Source organism: Lutjanus erythropterus, chromosome 12 (genome assembly GCF_056507025.1).
Source record: "Lutjanus erythropterus isolate fLutEry1 chromosome 12, fLutEry1.hap2, whole genome shotgun sequence".
Classification (NCBI taxonomy): Eukaryota; Metazoa; Chordata; class Actinopteri; order Lutjaniformes; family Lutjanidae; genus Lutjanus; species Lutjanus erythropterus.
The window spans coordinates 38,256,064-38,274,408 of record NC_139328.1 but is presented as its reverse complement, the minus strand read 5'-3'; positions in this window follow the sequence as shown (position 1 = coordinate 38,274,408).

The window sequence follows — 18,345 nt, the reverse complement described above, 5'->3', positions numbered from 1 at the left end:
AAATGACTACACCACTGCAGAATAAAAGCTAACAGCTGTTAGCTTGTATATGTTCATATTATTAGCATCCCAGGCACTAATTTGCTGTGTTCAGCCAGTATGTTGCAGCTATGAGGTTGTTCTTATTTCCCGGGGACACAGATGGCGGACATCACAATACCACAACCAATGACAGGGGTTATACCCACAGTGTGCATGTGGTGACATTCCATCAGCCTCATTTGTTCTTTGTGTTTAGTGTCAGTTAGCAAATTGTAGCATGTTAACATGCTAAGATGTTTAAATTGTCAAACAATACCTGTTAAACATCAGCTTGTTAACATTTTGAGGCGAGGATGGGATGCTGTGTTGAGATTTAGTGTAAAATTAATAATTAACACATTTCACTTTAAGACTTGACACGATGCAGACTTTCATATAAATAGAATAGAGTTCTGGTTATGATTCTATTATGGAAGAGTGCTGCAGTATTGGCAGGGGATGAGTGGTGTTGGCGAGTGATGGTCTTATGTAACACTGTTTGGCTGTTTGTTGGTGTCTCTACCAACACTCCTTTGTTAGTCGTCATCATCACAAGCCATTAGCTGGATGCTCTTTGTTGGACAGTTGGCCATTAAACGGCCACTTTGTCTCCAAATGTCTCTGTCAGTATTTCAGCTGCAGTGATGGACGGCAGGGAGGGGGAGGTGATGACTCAGATTTAGAAAGACAAGACAAACATGAGAAATATGTACGATGTAAAAGCACAACATTTTGTTTTACTGATTTACACTTTGTGTATAATGTGACACACACTCAAAGATTCATAACTGGCCTAGATCCTCATACAGTGTCACACACATGAGGCTGGTGACAGCAGCTTTGTTGGGTAACATAGCAACTGAGAAAAAAAAGTGACAAAATGAAACTTTAATACAGTACCTGAACATGACTCCTGCCTGAGTCATGTCAAATAGATTTACATCAGCAATTGTGGTTGTTAAACAATGAAAACAACAGCTCCCATGATCCACCACTACTTCATCTTTTCTTGTTGTTTTAATATGAGAGACCCTTAGTGGTAGAACTGACATATTGAACTGGACAAATATTTTATTTTCTAATCTAACATTCATTGGCAATGCAATTATTGTGCACACAAAACATCAAATGGTTTAATACTAGCTTATAATTAATTATGTCTGTCTGTCATTTCCACTTCCTCACACTGTACTTTCCATCCATCTTTCTCTTTCATATGTCTAGTTCTCTGGACTGTCTGAAGTTCACCATAACAATCCTTTTAACTGAGGGATACTGAAAAGACAGAAACTGAAAAAAACATTAGAAATCAGAAGATTATGTTTTGCATTGAAAGGGAAATACATATACATAAATATAAACAAAACAAAACATACAGATTTATAAAGAAAATATCCTTCAGGGACTAATCCTGGAGTCACTGATAAATGTTGATGTGACCTTTTTTTTAAGTATGCTGAGGTAATTATGGAGCTGACTTTTCACAGTAGTTTAGTTTTATTTTTGCGCAATTAAAACACACAAAAAAGGCAAAGATGAAAAATTAAACTGATAGTATCAAAATATGTTGGATTGCAATAAAATTATACAATACTATAATAATGTGCAATTTAAGATAGAAAGAAATATTTATTTCCATCCCATTATTTGTGCTTCCCCGAATTCTGAATTCATATTCAGGTGCGTCCCCATCAGGAAGTCTAGCTTCATACATCAGACAAGCAACAAAGCATTGCTGTCTGTGGGATCCCGTTTTCTGTCCCCCGCAAAAAACTACAATGGTATTTTTGTATACAGACTTCTGTATAAAATGGTGATTTTGGTGAACATGTGCAAATCTAATTTTGACAACCTCAGAGCAGACAAAGTCTTGGGGACCCTCCGTGAGTTTCTGGGGCCCACTTTTTAAAAATGACAAACCATCATGACTCAATTCACAATAGAAAAAAACAACAAAAAAAAGTTCATACAACTCAAAATTTCAAGCCAGCTTACTATAACAAATTTTTGAATTTTAAATCAAACTTGGACTCTTAAGTTTTGCCAGCCTAGCTGGGTTTTCTTCTTTAGATAAATGTGAAACTTTATGGAGAAACTCCAAAAAAATATGTTTAAAAAATTATTCACAATGAGCTGATTTGTCATTATTTGCCAAGACCTAAGAGTTTGAATTGGGCTCAAAAATGTATTGAAGTAAGTTGCTTTGGATTTTTTTTTTTTTTGTACAAGTCATTTTAGCTGACTTCATAAATGTGGCAAAATTAGTGCATTTAGGTGAAATTAATATGATCTTGTTTTTTAGTCTTATCAGTAAAACAATACACACATTTTAAATGATTTTTAAAAGGTGTACTGCAGATATGAATCTTAAAGGTTGCTTAATTTCTTCCAAAATCTTTTCTTTATTTGGTGGCCCATATAAAATCTCCTGTGACCCACCTGTGGGTCACGACCCAGTGTTTGGGAATAACTGACATAGACTACAAACAAGCAGACAAATCTTGTGGACACTCCTATTGTTCAGATGACTAATTCAGAATTAAAGTGGCTGATAATGACTTGTTTTATTATTGATGTGCAGATTAGCCACTTAGCGGCTACATTTAGAAGGCAGTGAGCTTCTTCACTAAACACATCCACTGTGTGAAAATTCCTGTCTTTGACGTCACCTGGTGGTAGCATCTGGAGTGTCACGGTGACAGTGGGCAGTCCACAGGTGAGACACTGAAGGGAACAGGTAGAGAACAACACACTGCACCAGATTTCAAAGACTTTGTTTCACTGCGGTTCAAACATCAGACTCTTTGGAGGGATGTGATCACCATCTTAAGATTGTACACACAGTAACCATGGTCTCTGAAGACTTTTTGAAATGAGCCAAATGCAATTTCACCTCCATCATCACACAATATGGCTGAAGTACACTGGAAAAATAAACAAACTTAAAAATGTGTCTTGGCTGCCCTAGAATTTTAAAGTTGACTGAATCTGAGGAGAAAAATTGTGGTAATTTTGTAATGACTCAAAACAAATAAACTTTTCTAATTAAATGAACTCCAGAAACTAAATTTAATACATTGATTTAACTGTTGACAGAATATTCATTCAACTTAGCATTTTAAGTCAAAATACTTCAAGTTTGAAGAACACATGCCAATAAGTTGTGATGTGTTCTTAAAATAAATAGAATTTTTAAGTTTACTTAATGTAAATAAATAAAACTTGTATAGTTAATGAGAAAAGATTAGTTGATTCTACCAGGTTCTTGCATGAATTTTAACAGTGTAACACACACACACACACACACACACACACACACACACACACACACACACACACACACACACACACACACACACACAATATCACTGCAAACCAATGACTGCCCGAAGGCACAAACTGTTTCATCAGTCTGGTTAAATCTTAAAGCTTTTAGCTCACAGGCCTGCTTCTTTTTCCTGGAATATACAACACAGGTCTGGACTTGATGAACATGGAGAAGGTTTCATTTTGTATTCACAACATATTTGGAACAATCTCTGCTCTCTATATCACCTTGTTTCTTTGACGTCTGCTCTTGATGTCTGAGGTAAAGCAGGATAAATTGTCTTGTTAATGAAGAGTCTCCACTAATAAACTTGCCACAGGCGTAACTGTGAAGTATCCAGTGCTGGAAATGGTACTGAAAATCTCTACTCAAGTACAAGTACTGTTACATTGCTTATTATTTAGTTACAGGCAAAAGTACTGATGTTAGAAATATACTTAAGTAAAAGTAAAAAGTATTTTTCACAAAAACTACTCAGAGTATTAGTTATTTTTATCTGTTGATGTCACATCACCTCTCCAGACTAGGGTTGCAAATATTATGCATTTTCCTTAATCAATAGTCAAAATTAACATTAACATCCTTTTTTTTGTTTTTCATTTGTATATCTTTGTTTTCATCGGCCCATTTGTGATCAGATCACCTGACTGACTACTAAAATGCAGATTAAAGGTTTGTTTATTATTCCAAATTGTACTCAGCTGTGGGTTTGAAAGTAATTAAGTAGATTACATCTTGTAATGCATACTTAAGTGTGAGTTATAGTACAGCCTTGAAAATCTACTCATAAACAAGCACCCCCCAAAATGATTTAATTACAGTAATCTGAGTATTTGTAATTAGTTACTTCCACCCCTGGAAGTATCATTATGAAACACAGAAACAGAATATGTATGTATGTATGATAATATTAACAACAATAATAACACTGATATAATACTCTGAGTTAATACTTAATTTTAATTTTACTGAAAGCTAATTCATCTGTCCTCTGATTCAGGGGTCTGAGGATAGTGGGTGTCTGTGCTGTACAGACTGTAAAGCCCCCTGAGGGAGAGACAAACTCTCATTTTGTGATAATAGCTTATACAAATAAAATTGACCTGACTTGACCTCCTGTTATACACTGGTTATTTGCTGCCATCTTGTGGCAGAGTAAGAGATCGCTGTGATGCTCACTGCTCATGTCTGAAGATCCAACACAGCCTCTGAAGACCTGGCAATTCATTTTTGTCCTCTGTGGACAAACATCATGTGTGTCATTTATCTGAGTCCTAATGTCCTCTTAAAAGCACATCATGTGCTTTCTAGTGATGTAACACACCTGGGTGTGGCCAACAGAGCACAACTCCTGTTATTTCAAAAAGGCAGAAATTTCAGCAAAGATGTTTTTGGCAGTAAGAATGTTCTGTGATCAAATTTATAATAATAAATTGTTCTGGTCTTCATTAGGATGTTTTTTTTTTTATTATTTCGGAGTCTTAACTGTATTATATTAAGATTTTGTACGTATGTCTTAAGTTTAAGCCTTTCAGATTTCAGATTTACACATTTTAACCCATGTCCTATATGAGGGACAGCAGGGTTGCTACTTCTCTTTCTTCTCCCTCCATTTTTAATATTTTTTGGGCATTTATGCCTTTAATTAAAAAAAAAGATGACGATATGGCAGAAAAGGGGGAGAGAGTGGAAGAATGACATGCAACAACTGGCCTTAGGTGAGAGTCAAACCCACAGCCGCTGTAGAGGACTCACAGCCTGGTACATGGGGACAAACACTCCACTGACTGAGCTACCAGGACATCGCTTCTTCTTATTTTAAAGCATTTTCTATTCTACTGTTTTTCTTTTCTTTTCTTTTTCTGCACCATCCTGCATTTCTTTCTTTCCAAAATGGTGTAGATGTTTGTGAAGTCTGTAAAGTACTACATGTGTCACAGAGACCAAGAACTGCTTCCTAACGTAGTATTCATGACATGTAAGTATGTTCATGTCATGACTCACCTATATAGTCAAGATTTACCAGTTAAGCAGAGTTTTGCATGAAGTACTACTTATCATTAAAAATTCCATTGTTAAAATAACAAATGAAAGACTAAAATAGAAATGCAGAGCAAATGAAAATGTATCTTTACCAAATTGATGCCTTGTAATGTGTTTTCTGTGGAACATATTGACCTAATGTCCACTACAAGGAACTTAAAAAAACTTAAAACAAATAAACAACATTTTGGAGAAATAAAATCTTTCAAAAAATCTGTTCCTTAGATCCCTATTACATAAATTATGTTTAAAAAAATGTTAAAACCTTTTTCTTCCAGGTCTCAGGAGGATAGATCAAAGCTATACAGGTATAGTAAGACAGAAATTAAAATTTTTAGAACATCACTTTATTTTGGAAGGATTTGAAAAACAAAATAACCTTTAAAAGCACAGGGAAATATGGGCAAATTATATTTAAGTGAATGTTAGGCCCTTTTTATTAAATACAAGAATAATGATAATGATAAAAAATGATCTTTTTTTTTTAGATGTACATCAGCTCAATAAGTACAAATACTTTGTTACTGAACTTAAATAGATTTTTCAGGTTTAAAACTTTTTACTTCTACTCCCTTCATTTGAACACGAATATCTGTACTTTCTACTCCTCACATTTTCCAAATCTAATAGAAAGTAGTTCCAGTAGATTTTAAGGAAGTTCCTGTAGATTCTGTTGCAGAAAGAAAGTAGCTCCTACATCAGCAGATTATCTTGAGTAACCAGGTCATGATTTTTGGAAAGATTTTTTTAAAATGTATTTTATTTATTTATTCATTTATTCATTTATTTTTTCTTTTGTTGCTTTGAGCATGAGTGCCACTGAGTCCTATTATACTGGAAAGAAAGCAGATATCTCCAAAACTCTACAACACAAAACTATCTAGATGGATAAACAGCACTATAGACCAGAGGAAAATATGTATTTTGGATTTTGGGGTGAACTGTCCCTTTAAATGTGTTTGCAGCGCGTTGAGGAGATATGACATGTTTAGTAATCTGATCCCTGCTGACACCATTTGATCAGACTTTGAGGGCCAGTCTGTAGCTTCCTCTTCACTGTGTGGGAGGATCCTCAGCGCTGAGCTTTCAAGTGCTGCTTAGAGTTCAAGTTCAAATATTGGTCTGTGTGTGTATGAATTTTTTTTTTTTTTTTTTTGCACACTGTGGTCATTATTCTCCTGTCAGCCTTGACATGAACACAGCTGTGTAGGAACAGGAGCTGACCATCCTCTATTCACTGGTGAACTTGTTGTGTGGGTTCACGTTCTGAAGAAGGCCACAAGATATGGTTGAAAGTTTCTAAAACTACGAGTAAGCTGGACCTCGTGTTGATCATTTTCTGGTAAAAAGTGATCATGTTCTTTAGATCTTGTGTGTCATTCATAATGCACAGAGGGCTGTTCCTGACTGGGATTATATGGAGGACATATCAGCAGTTTAACTGTGCTGTGTATTGATAAGTCCATGGAGCTGTCTGTGGTGCTGAAGTAGCAGACAGTTTTCTTTTTCTCTCAGTCCCACCCATGTGGGAGTTTGTCCTTAATCTATATACTATAAACACTCAATTTTGTTGGAGCCTATAGATTCTACAGGTGAGTGTCATGTTATGATCAAAGTGACAAATAGCAACGTGTGGTCTGAGACTTTACTAATAATATTTCTATGATTGTTCAATAGGAAATACACCTCCAGACCAAACCACCTCTGTAACGAAACATTTTAAGGGAGCTATAACTACAGAAATACAGTAGTCTTTTCTGTAGATGTTTGGTGGGTAATACTTTACAATATGTGTCCCAAAATTAACTTTAGTTAATACAAAAATAAGTATTAATAATAGTTAATTAATGAGTTAACTAATATGTATAGTAATCATTTACTGACAGAATCCCTGTTAAATATGACATTAATTCATACATTTTTAATAGTTTATCAAGATGCTATTAACATTAGTGAAAGGGATAGTTCACCCAAAAATGAAAGTTCAGTCATTATCTACTCACCCTCATGCTGATGGAAGGTCTGGTTTAGTTTTTTAGTCCACAAAACACTGCTGGAGTTTCACAGGAAAATAGTGTTGCAGAATCTCCCAAACAATGGAAGTGAATGGTGACCAGTCAACAAATGAAAAAAAAGTCCCAAAAAGCCCCAGCACGTCAAGATGGCCAAAAAAAAAGAAGTTATTTACACCATGTTTTTATCCTGAATCGTCACTGTAGATCCTTAGCTTGGAACCACGTTCATGTGTACGTGCAGACCGTCTGAACTGGGTGTGTGTGCTGTGACGGTGTGCAAACGACCTGTCAGGAGTTTAGGAGACTTGGATTACACCAGAGGAGCAGTATGGAGGCATTTTATGTTTTTATTCTGCTGTTTTTTACATTTTGAAAACTGGTCACCATTCACTTCCATTGTTTGGGAGATTCTATAAACAAAATAAACCTGACCTTCAGTCAGCATGAGGATGAGTAGATAATGACTGAATTTTCATTTGTGGGTGAACTATCCCTTAAACACAGTGATAAGCATTAACTAACAGCTAATAAGCACTGTAATAAGAATAACATAATGTTAATAAATGTTCCTTAAAGGTGTACATGTTAATTAGGGTACTTAGTAATGTGTGTGTGTATGATTGATAAAATGTTGAATTCATATCTTTATCATGAAGTTCTCAGCTAGGCCATTTTATTTAGGGAAAATGTTTTTCTAAATGTTTATTTAGGGTATTAATTGTTGACTTACATATCTGTCCTCAAAATTATTTTTGGAAAAGGTTGAGATATGACAGAATCACTTATAGTCTAACCTATAAATTATTGATCATGTTATAAAATCATTATTTAGTTAATATGTACATTAACCATGTATCAATGCTGAAGAAGCATTACTGAATCATAATTAGCCATGTAATTATGCTCTTTGTCACCCACATTAAGTAACACTTCATAAATACATAAGGACAGAGAACCCCTGCAGCTCACTTGATAAAGCTTGCACCCCGTTAATCATATTGACGTGGCAGCCATTTTCCTCTGACATCACACTCAGGGTGGAGCTCACGTACTGAAAATCTGACAGATCTTTGTCATTTCACCATATAAGATAACCCCGTAGTTACTGTTACACAACAGTTATCATTAGGATTCAAACACTTCCTGACTAACATTGCGGTCTGACAGTTTTACACGATACAATGGGTATCGACTGTAGAGATGTCTGCCTTGTGTCTGATGTAACGGAAGTAGATGACAGTAGTCTTGTGGTGCTCAAAGCACCAAAAATACATCTGAAAAACTCAACAGCAGTGTCTCTTTCCAAAAAATCATGTCCCAGTTGCCTAGGATAATCCACAGAGCCTGTTGTAAGCAGTTTCATTGAGGAACTATTTTCTTTCTACCAAACTACACCCACTTTTTGTCATTTTTATTGTCTGTGTCTGTCTGCAAAACCAATTGCCCTTCAGGGACAAATAAAGCTGAACAAAGATAAAGATATACTGTATAACCATGACATTGTGAAGTAGCCCAGTGCATTTTAAAACACAGCTCATTTTTATGAAATGTTACTTCATCCTCCTCTCAATAACACAGATTATTGCAGGTCATATTAATTCAGTCCAGCACTTTTTACTGGCTGTTGCTTTGGTCTGAATGAGCCGACAGCCAGTCCCATAACTGGCTGTGGTCTGTTGGTCTTGATTGACAGATGGGGACGTGAATAAAAGTGGCACAGTCAATTGACAGCGATTGAGAAGATGGTGTTGTGAAATAAAAACAGAATTTGGAAGAAGAACAGTAACAGCTGGAATGAAATGAGAAAAATGACATCCAGTAAAATCTGTTAATTGGATAAAATCAGTTTGATTCTGTCATACTTTCATGGTTATATTACATATTTTGTCCGTATTAATTTGTGTAACTATTTATAATCAGTGGTGAGATGTAATGAAGTGCATTTACTTAAGAACTGTATTTAAGAACAAATTTATGATACTTTAACTTCAGTATATCCATTTTATGCAACACTATGTGAAAGACTCAGAATGCACCATAAAAGATGAGCTACCAAGGGACACCATGTAGCTTTAAGACCAACTCAAACAAATTAATAATAATAATAATAATAATAATAATAATAATAATAATAATAATAATACAAATTATGGATAACTGTCAAGAGATTCATAATAAATGATTAATTAACCATATTAAGCTTTGTTCTCACTTCCAGTACCCACAAAATAGATAAATAATGATTAATGAATACATAAAACAGGATTAATGAGCCTTGATGAGCAATGTTCATGCATTAGATTAGGTACCCCCAAAATACATTAGGTAAGTGTTAATAAATGCATAATAAAGGATTAATTAACCTTAATAAGCACTGTTCACACTTTAGAACTAGTACCCTCAAAATGCCTGGGTTAATTGTTAATAGCTGCACAATAAATGCTTAATTAACCATAATAAGCTTTGTTCACACTTTAGAGCCAGTACCCCCAAAATGCATTAATTGTTAACAACTGCATAATAAAGAATGAATTATTTGTAATAAACATTGTTAACAAGGTCCTTATAAATCCTTGTTAATATCTTGTAATCTAACAATAAACATATTTATTATGCTATTATTAACTTTTATATAGTTTTATTAACATATGTTAATGTTAATAAGTATCTTATAAGGGCCTTATTACCAATTAACTAACACTTATTAGAAGGACCTTAGTATAAAGTGTTATCATAAAACACTGACAGGTAATATTTTATTGCAACATGAATACTTTTACTTCTTTAAAGGACCAGTCTGTAGGATTTAGTGGCATCTAGTGGTGAGCTCGTAGATTGCAAACACCTCATATCATCCTTCTCTCGCAGGCATGTAGGAAAACAAACAGAGGCCGTGAAACTAGCGCAAACCGTGACAGGCTTAATCTAGAGCCAGCGTTTGGTTTGACTGTTCTGGGCTGCTGTAGGAACATGGTGGTGCAATATGGCGGCCTCAGTGGAAGAGGACTTGCTTCCAATGTAGATATAAAGGGTTCATTCTAAGGCAGCGAAAACACAACAATTCTTATTTTCAGCTGATTATACACTAATGTAAACATACTTATTAATATTATATTCCACTTCTGCTATATTCTTCCAATAGAGCCACTTAAATCTTACACATTGGACCTGTAAGTACATTTTGCTGATAATTTGCATTTCTCATTTATCCATTTAATTTCCATCACTCTGGGTTGTTTACCACAGCTGTTAGTGCTGTCACTGGGTGGTAAGACAAAAACATTTATGTCTAGTGTTCTTGAAATCTTGAAATATCACAGCCTGACATTTAAAGCAGCTGACCTGCATGGAGTTGACATACTTATTTCATAGTTCCACGCTGTTGAAAGCTTGATGAGGGTTGAAGGAGTGAACTGTAGACATTATGAAGTCGGAGCTGTCAGATTTTAATGCACATGTTGACACGTTTCTGCACCATCAGTCTTGAAGCTGAGAGGGGAGGAGGAGGTTGGTAACAGAAGGATGATTCTAGCCAGTAGTCAGTAGGAAACTTGATTATAGTTTTAGCGTATTTGAAGCTCCATGGTCTCATTAGCTGAGGTTCAGCCTGTCTTCAGGTCCTGTGGAGGACTCAATATGTCCCTCGGAGGATCAGTGCTAATGTGATCGATCCCGCTCTCCCAGTTTATTGTAGCAGATCATCTCTTCTTCCTCTCCTCTCCTCCCCCTCCTCATCAGGCAGTTCACAGCTTTTCTTCAGGTGACTCCTGCTCTGCTCCTCATAATGAAGTGCTGATTGCTGTGTGAACTGTTTAATCATTAGCACTCCCTGAGCTAAATACACCAACCTGTTATCATCAGAGAATACACACTGATAAATACGGGTTCCACAAGGGTTCTTCCTGAAGGGCTCAGGTTCTACTCAGAACCACTTGCTACTGAAGAACCCTTTTTTGAAGAAAATATTACTCAAGCGTTCTTTGACTAAGACTAAGGGTATCATTAAGAACCCTTTTCATCAAAAGAACCCCTCTTGGAAGAAAGTGTTCTTCAAGGATAGCTGAAATCCTTAAAGAGCCCTGTCACCAAAGGTTCTTGGTACCACAATATAAAAAAGGTGCTCTGTAGAACCCCTTGGTGTGTTCTAGAGAAAACCCTCTAAAAATTAAAAGGTTCTCAGTAGACCAGTCCGAGTGTGTTTTCGATACAACCCTTGGAATATAAAAGGGTTCTCAGCAGATCCTCCTGAGTGGGTTCTAGATACAACCCTCTGAATATAAAAAGGTTCTCAGCAGAACCTCCTGGGTGGGTTCAAGATAAAGATCTTGGAATAAGAAAAGGTTCCCCATAGAACACCCTGAGTGTCTTCTAAATAAAACCATCTGAATACAGAAAGGTTCTCAGGAGAATCTCTGGGTAACATTTAGATAAAACCTTTGGAATATAAAAATTGTTCTTTGTAGAATCCCCAAAGTGTGTTCTAAATAAAACCCTTATAATATAAAAAAGTTCTCAGTAGAACTCCCTGAGTAGGTTCTTGCTATCACCCTGGGAGGGTGGAATGGTTCTAGATAGAACCATTCTAGATAGAACCCCCAGAGAAGGTTCTGGGTGGAGTCATTACACCATAAAAGGGTTCTCTGTAGAGTAGGGGGTTCTGGGTGAAACCTTTCACAGATGTTCTGGGTATGACCCTTTATGTTGGGTTTGAGGTAGAACTCCATGAGAGGGTGGAAAGGTTCTATCAGAAATCAAAAAGTGCTCTCCTTTGGGGACACACCAAAGAACCCTTTATGGTTCTAGAAATCACCTTCATTTTTTAAGAGTGTAGACTCAAACTGCACCCTGGATCAGTGTGTTGTCAGTGTAAATGTAAATCTGACATGTGGTGCTCAGGATATATGGATTAGTTTCTTTAATGAGGATGAAGTGGTGGTTGGAGTAATTCTGTTGGTTTGTTCATCTTAAATATAACTAGAAGAACTTGAAATAGAAGCTATTTCAGGGGCTCTTATATATATATTATTTAAATGTCCTTCAACCATGTCTCAGTCTATCTGCTGATGAGGAGAATGATGTGGTTGAAAAAGATACTGGATCCTTGCCACATTCCAAGTTAAAGAACTTTCCAAGCTCACAAGGGCAAATTTGTTAGCACATAAATTAGAGATATATGCCTTCAGTTAAGATTTGGCACATAAATCATATAATTCCCATGGAGACAGAGATGGATAAAATATTTTCAATACAACATACTGAAAATCAAAGTGACCTTTATAAATGTTTTGACACTTAAGTTTTCTCTTCCAGCAGCAAAAATGGTGTAAGGAGGATAAATCGTCCCTCAGTGCAAAGTGAAAGGACTTCAAATGACCATTTTGCCTTAAAGACTAAATATTGTGATTCTGCAGTACACATATACATGAATAGAAATGAATTAAACTTATTCCATTTCTGGTCTTATAAGCAACGTGTCAAAGAAACGTCCTTCTCTCTCTCTCTCTCCTCATCTCACTCTCACATGTATGAAGTCCACTGAGTGAAGTCCACTGTAGTAACAACATTCTGCTTCCTTTTTTGCTTCAAAATAAAGTTCATATTTGAGACTCAAACTTCATGTGTCAAAAGTGTCAGAAATGAATTGGATCAAAGGCTGAATTACCAATTGTGCTAGAACCCTAGACTTACAGTCATGTGCCATAGAGACCAGAGGGCCATAATGCCGTTTGTGTGGATTTGGTTTTGATTTATGTGCAAATGTGTTTTTAAAAAAAAAGTAAAAAAAAAAAATGAGGTATGTAATATATAAATAAATATTAATGTCATAACCATATTCATTTCATAGGCATATTTATCTATTTATTATAAAACAGACTTAAATGGCATTCCATGAATATGCCCTGCTAAAGAACAGTATAAATTAAAATGAAATGACTTTTGAGGTAGTTCCTGCATTTGACTTCATCTTGAGGCACAGACATGTAGAGGGGTCCTGTGTCAAACGTAGCTGATGTACAAAAGTAGTTGAATATCTTTATAATTGTACTTATTGTACTTTTATTGTCCCATTTCTAAAAAAATCTGTTTAATCAAATAACAACAAACTAAATGGACAGAGTTAACCTGGAGCAGGTACTGTTGAAGTAAAGTGATTTAAAGGTAAGACTGAGCCTCCCCACATTAATCTGTCCTGTTCTGGACAAGGCTGAGGTAAAATAAATAAATAATCTGGTTGGCACATGCTTGCACATACTGTACATTATCTACAGTAACCTTGTACAACCACACTTCTCTTTCAAGTTTATGAAGCTGAGGAGAAACTGATGTTGAAATGTAGAGATGCTGGACTCATAATCATAATCTCGCATTAAACAAATCTGATGCATATGGAAGAGTATTAGGGCCAGGCACACAGGGGAAAAATCAGAATTAAGTCATAATGTGAAGAATAAAGTCAAACTTTCAGCATTCACGTCAGGCACTAGAAAAAAAAAATAAATCAGAGGAGGAAGATTTTTTTTTACTTTGCATTTTGAGAAGAAAGTCAAAATGTTGATGATAAAGTCGGAATGTTGAGAATAAAGCTGAAAGAATGAAGTCAAAATGGTACTTTAACTTTATTCCCAACATTTCAACTTAAAATTCAAAATAACATTTTTAACATTTTCCTTCCTCCTAATGCTTGGCCATGATAGTCTGTAGATACATACCTGCTTGGAGGACTGACCTGGTGCAAACCCGCTGTCACATTCGGAGGAAGTATCCCAGTGGTCAAAAAACAGCCCAAAAGTGCCCTCTTGAATGCCTCTATGACAGAGAAGTCATGATAAAGTGCCCTCTGGGTTGCACTTCCTGTGGACAGAATGTGAGGTGGTGTCCTCTAGAGTGCCTTCAAGTGGAGAAAAACTGATGCCATGCCATATAGGCTGCAGTGTAGATTGCACTAGTACTAAATCAGGAATTGAAATGGTGATTGTTTCACCATAAATGCATGGCAATGTTACACACTGGTGCCCATTTGTTGTTTTTCACCCCTGCCACGGCCTGAGTCAAAAGATGGGGGCATGTAAGAAGTTGATATAATGAATATGTTCTTTATTTCAACACAAGATAATTTAAATTAGAAGATAACTTCTATCATTCCACTCCACACTTTATTTATGCCTTTCATGTCACGCAAGAAACGTTTCTTGTGCTTTTATTTTGTAGAGTCACCTGTTTTCCGTTGTCACTCTATCTCACTGTGGTTAACTTGCTGCAGATGACGGACCGCAGGCTTGCGCCACTTGATGCCCCCACATTCACACTCACGCTCTCGCTCCTTCACACACACATTCCACCAGTGAGTCTCTGTGGAGCACGTCTTGCTTGCAGAAAACGGCCGCCGTGCTTTTGGATTTAGCAGCCCGTCCGGCCGCCGGTGGCTCCGTTCCGTTCAGCGATGGAGTGAAGAGCCGCTACAGGTAAGCTGGCCTCTGAACCGCGTACCGACACGTTCGGGTTCGAGCGCGTGAGGATTCAACAGCTTGTCAGAACCGCCGCCACTGCCGCTGCTGCTGTTACCGGTGACTCACACCGGTGAGAAGCAGCACCGGTGAGGAAAACGGTGCTTTCTGTATCGCCGTATGCCGCTCATTGAGCTGCAGCGGTTGAGGGAAGCTCCACAGCAGCCTGATACGTGCCGTCCTCGCGCGTGGGGAGACTCGCGCTGCTGTCGCCTGGCTAATTCCAAAACGCTTCTGTAACATTACGTCGTGTGTATCAAAATATGGCGAAAAATCTTAGAGTGAACGCTGAAAAACTGGTGAAAGATTCAGATAAGACACAAAGCCACATTAATTTTCAGTATAGGTGAAAGTTTTCGGGTTGATTGACGCGTTGACAGCTCGCTGTCGCCCTGCTAGCAAACATTTCTGTGGGAGGAAACAGTGTTGATGAGACGCCAGAGCCTCGTCAACGCAGGTGCGGTGGTTTCATGTCTGTATGGTCAAAATAAAAGGCTTTCTTCTTTTAATAATCACTTAAAATACAGGGTTTGTGTCAGCACCGTTAAAAGCCACACTGTGAATAGTCAGAAGTGACGTGACATTGGCTCCATGTCACACAGACACCATGACAGGGGGTCCCCGCACATGCTGGAACACCTCCTGGATGCTGCGGGGAGGAGGAGGAGGGGGGCGGCTCCAGCAGCAGCACAGCTGGATGGAGGGTTGCTATGCAGGAGAGACTGAGAAGCTCCTGCGGTTGCTACAGTGGCTGAGATGAGATGTAAAGGCTCTCTCTCATGTGATGTCAGGAGGAGCGCTGTGTGCTGCAGTAATTCTCTGGATCTTCCGCCTCACTGACAGAGAAGTTGTGAGCTCAGAGGAGCAGCAGCAGCAGCAGCAGCGTCAGTTGTCGCCTGTGGCTGAGGATGAGAGGACATGCAGATCCCAGCGTGTTTCTAATTCAAGAAGACCAACTGCTAATGATAAGAGTGTGGGCAGAGTGTCAGCTCGGAAATGATGAATTTTTCATTATTCTAGTCCCACTCAACATGGCAAGGTGAATCAGTAATACACCATCACTTTAGTGTTTCTTACAGCCTGGACTTCTATTATGCTAGATGATTGTATTCTTATCCATTAATGCAGTTTTATACAAAGTTGTTGCTAATTATAAGAAATTTAATTAATCAATCAATTAGTCTATTAATCGTTATTTGTAAACAATAATACCAAAAGTGATTTAAACTCTCAGTCAAACTTTATTCCCACAGCCACATATTGCTTATTCTCTGACAGCATTGCATAACCCATTGGTTCCCAAACCAGTGGACCGTGCCCCGGGGGGGGGGGGGGGGGGGGCTGCAGTCAGGGGCGTATATGATCATGGGAGAAATATAGAGTGATATAAATTTAAATGAATATGGTTGAAAATTATTTATCCAAGGGAAATGAACAAACAAGAGTTAACTGATGCTATCACACTGACCTTAAATGAACTAACTTCAACAAAATTCAGTTTTCTTCTTTTTTTAGAATCCGTTATTTGTTAATGACTGGTAATTGCATGCAAGAAGAAAAAGTCATAGCCTTTGAAGATATGGGGTGTAAATCACAGGTTTGGACCACAATTGTTTGGACAATGATACATTATTTGCCGATATCACAAAGTCTTTCACAAAACAATTCCAATTCAGTTCGGTTACATTTGTGCTAACTCACCAAAAGCAACTAAATTATGATTCAACAATTTTAGAACTGAACTCTTCCAGACATTTGAGACACAGACATGCCATGGGAATTTCAAAATAAAGGCATACCTTAAAGATGATATAGATATTTTCACTTGCATCAGTAATGTTAGATTGTTGAACATTGACTCCATAAATCGTTTCAGACCAATATAGAGGGCAACATATTTAACACATATAATGGAATATGAAAAAACATGCAGAGCATGCTCATAAAAGTAATCTCCAATATGTTTAAAAGATCAAATTCTTAACCATTGATTTTTCATTATCATCCCTAATACAAAGTGATTCATTACATTGTGAAGAGTGTTGAATAATTTTGTGTGGCTCTTAATAAAGTCAAAGTCATTTGTCTTAGCATTTCTTTTTTGGCATTTATTACAACAATTATTAGGGCTGCACAATTAATTCAAATCTTATCAAAATCACAATGTGGTTTTCTGCAATTTTCAAATTGCAGGAGGTGCAATATTTGTTAAAGGCAACATGTGCATCAAAAAACTTTTAAATGAATGGAGATCCTGAGGCAGAGATGTCCTGTCCTACACATCAGATTCTACAGACTTAAAAAAACTAATTTCATTTGGCACAAAAAAAAATCACACAATAGTCATTTTTAACACGTTTTTCAATCAAATAAGAATAATGATGTAAAAATGATCTTTGTCTCTGATTTTGCAAGTCATATCGCAATTGAAATATCAGTCAAAATAATCGCAACTAGATATTTTTCAGTCCTAACAATAATTCAGTAATCAGGGATGGACACTAATAATTTTAAGCACTGACCCCACAAGCTACCAAGCCCCTGAATTTGGTGGCCCAGATGTAAATTTATGTTAACTTAATCTTTGATACACTGTTGTCCACTTTCCCCATGATTATGATGTGGTGTTTGAATGAAAAACAAGCTCAACTTGTCAGCTAGTCAAGGAAACTGACATCCTTATGGTATGTTCAGACAACTGGCGACAAAGCGTCAGGTATATCATTTTCAATGAAGCCAAAAACCGATGTCCAACACTTCTTGCTGTGTATTTGCTTTTTTTAATGTGCAGCCTTTGTGTGTTTTTATGTTGTTTGGTTCTTTTGTAAGGATCATGTTGGATTGTTGGAGCAGTAAACTCAGACATATCTGTAGCTAGCCAGTGATGATCTGCTCAGAATGTTGAACTAAAAGGTGTGATGGAATCAGGATGTTTGTGGAAGTGTAATGTGTTGGAGAAGGCTTGCAGAAAAAATTTTTGAGGCCAAAGGCCAATGGGCCGTGGTTAATTTAACTTGGGTAATAATATTAATAATAAATAAAAAATGACTTGACAGGGAACAAGGATACCAACTAAAAAAAGGCAAGAGAAACCCACACTGGTACAAAGCAGTTCCAAAGAAAACACTGAGAGGTCTGTGGATTAGTCAGAGTGTGACATTTCCTCCTGAAAGGCGAGATGCTTTTGAGTTTTAAAGTGCCTTTTTTGTGCAGCTGAGACGATGACTCAGTTGATAGAAATTTAATGTCATCATAGTTTATAATTGTATAAAAGCAAAACTAACAATAAATTGGTTTTATTTTTTCTGACTAATTTTCCTAGTCTTCCAAGGTAGAAAATTGAATACCTGTGAGTTTTAAAATGTTTGCAAGACAAAACACTGCAAGATGTCACCTTGAGTTTTGGAAATAGTCTATGTCAATTTTCCAAATT